This window comes from Aphis gossypii, chromosome 2 (genome assembly GCF_020184175.1).
Source record: "Aphis gossypii isolate Hap1 chromosome 2, ASM2018417v2, whole genome shotgun sequence".
In the NCBI taxonomy this organism is placed as follows: Eukaryota; Metazoa; Arthropoda; class Insecta; order Hemiptera; family Aphididae; genus Aphis; species Aphis gossypii.
Window position 1 is genome coordinate 4,153,096 of NC_065531.1, and position 2,816 is coordinate 4,155,911.

Genomic DNA, 2,816 nt, shown 5'->3' on the forward strand with positions numbered 1-2,816 from the left:
CAGTGTCAAAATATGATTAAAAAAAAACAAAAATTATCGTTGGTGGAGTTTTTACAAGTTTTATCCAAAAAATAAAAATTAATAATAATAATACAATGATTAACATATGTCAGTATTATGAATTAAAATGAGTGTATGACTGTATAATATATACCAGTACTACAAATAAATATTATTATAATACAAGAAATCAAAATCATAAAATTAATCACCAGTTATAATAGGTTCGTAGTTCCGAATTATAATATAAAAGTTAAAATAAATAACATAAATATTATAGTTTATTACAATTTATTATACATAATTGTAGTGTAAAATGAATTTGTTTTGTTAAATATTATCTAATTCTAATTTTTAGTTGACTATTACATTTATTATAATGGGATAATCTTATTGTTAAATATTAGAGACACATTTTCAAAATTATATTTACCATTTGTAAAAGATGATTGTTTAAAAGCGATTGATTTAATAAATAATTTGAAATCCCAGTGAATAATTTATTTATTTTCAGGTGAGCTGAAGATTTTACTATTAAATGTTGAATAATATTAAATTGTTTTGAAATCTCTGCTATATTGCTTTTAAAAATAAATTCTTTGGAAGGTTTAGTTAGCCCACCTTTATTTAGAACATTAAATAAAGATTTTTGAGATATAATATTTTGATCTGAATAACAGTTACACAATCTTCAAACATCATTCTTGTTTTTAATTTTCTTGCTACAAATCCTGCGTTGTATTATATTTCGTTATAAACATTTTATTGTTATTTCACATCAAAAACTGTCTTATTGTTATCTAAAATATAACTTAGGTACCTACCTACCACATTCAAACGTTCTACTTTCTGATACTGAATTTTTAATTTCTCTGTCTGACTCTGAAGTTCACTACGTAGATGTTTCATTTCTAAGCTTTCAAGTTCTACATGGTTAAATACACTACATTTAACAAGACATAAGTAACTTTTCAAAAAAACTTTCATGCTATAACACCAAAACAAAAATATAATATTAATATAAATTATAAATTATAATTAAATAAATTTTAAATTAATTAAGTAGATACTTTGTCAGCATAGTAGAAGATGAAGCTTCATTGTTGTTATTCCCATTTCCTTGTCTGTTTCATGCGATTGCTTTGGCATCGAGAAGAACATACATGTTCGAGAACCTTAGAAATTTAAACTATTAGGGTCTACTATCAGGTTATTAATAAAATAACATACTTTTAAGCATAGGCAAATCATCTATTATCACTCCAATTACCTCAGGAGAGTTTTTACATTTCAATTTTGATGGTGTCAAACATGTTGAAACACTTATAACAGAATTAAAAACACTAGGCACAGCAGACTTTTTTAGCATTAATTTTTCACCATCAACACAATGAACGTAATCAGTGTTTTCAAAATATAATTTATAAATAATTGTTCTTTTAGTCGGTACAAAATTAGGTCAAACTTGTTTCATAGATTTGACCCATAACTCACCAATATACCCGTTAGGAATCCTAAGTAGTAAAAATATTGCATACAAAAATTATTAAACATGAATTTCTTAGTTATTGATAAACATGAATACTTATCCATGAACTTTAGACCCTTTGATGGATAAAAACTTATAAAAACACAAATAACCGCAGATTCCAAACCAATTTATCTGAATCATCTATACATAATGTAAGAACATTATAGATGAACCATGTTATAACTTTATACTTTCTTATACTTTATCATACATTTTACTTTTGTACGTTTATCTTCTTATCAATTATAAAGTAATTTTTTTTGTAATTTATAATAAATATACATCCAAGTAGCATATAAAACTACAAATCTTAATAATATGTTGGTTATATTTTGCGTATAGAACGTAGGTAACATAATTATTATCGAACTAGGAATAAGGAATACAACCATTGCCCATTATTTATTTTAATATAGTATTATTATCTTTTTTTATTATTAATAATATTTAAGATTATATTTCAAATATTTTGATGTTAAAAACATTAAAACTATTTTGTGTGGTTAAGATTGCTTGACACAATTAATATACAATGAAAATATAGATAACACTAGCTTGATTATAATTTTAATTCTTGTTCATTAATCGTTACATATTATATATTATTATATATTATATTTTTATGTTAATAAATGAATTAGGTACTATATGATTAAAAAAACTTACCTGATGTTTATATACATATAAAAATCATCAAGTTAATTTTGGTTACTATTATTACAGAAGAAAATGTGAAGAAGCTGTTAAACATTTGAAAAAAATCAGTACTTTTGTCAAAGTCTGAAAATGTACTAATACACATAATTTTGTTGAAAAATTCAGCATGGGCTCATTTATTAGTAGTTAAGAATTTTTAATTAACACCTTAAATATAGAAATTTCCCAAATAATTTTACCATTACTTCTTTATTATCATTAGGTATTAAACAATAAAATAACTGAAGTTTTTTGTTTCAATGAATATATGTTTTTAGTGATCAAACTTCTTTGATTATTTATATAGATGTGTTAAATTATTAGATAATTGCATATTGTATAATACAATTGCTTTTTATAAACTAGGAGGAAATTGAATTTCAAATGTATACTGACTACTGGCATACAGTTTAAACACTATAATCATTATAGTATATGTATTAATTCATTATTTCATTCAAACAATATACCCTTATCCTTTTCATTGGATGGTAAGAGGGATCAGTGTAGATTATTAAGATGAAGGAGACCAAAATTTCTTTTGTTTAGAATTCAAAAGTAACCAGAATACTAGATTATTTTAACTTTT

The 2,816-nt window shown here is 23.3% G+C and overlaps 1 long non-coding RNA gene across 1 annotated transcript; it reads right to left on the minus strand.

Moving 5' to 3' along the window:
- Nucleotides 1–450: 450 nt before the first annotated feature.
- On the minus strand, nucleotides 451–1,699 carry LOC126550322 (uncharacterized). Its single transcript, XR_007604386.1, has 3 exons — nucleotides 1,231–1,699; nucleotides 1,071–1,175; nucleotides 451–988 (listed from the first exon to the last, which is right to left on the minus strand). It is a non-coding gene; the product is annotated as an uncharacterized LOC126550322 (long non-coding RNA).
- Nucleotides 1,700–2,816: the final 1,117 nt, after the last annotated feature.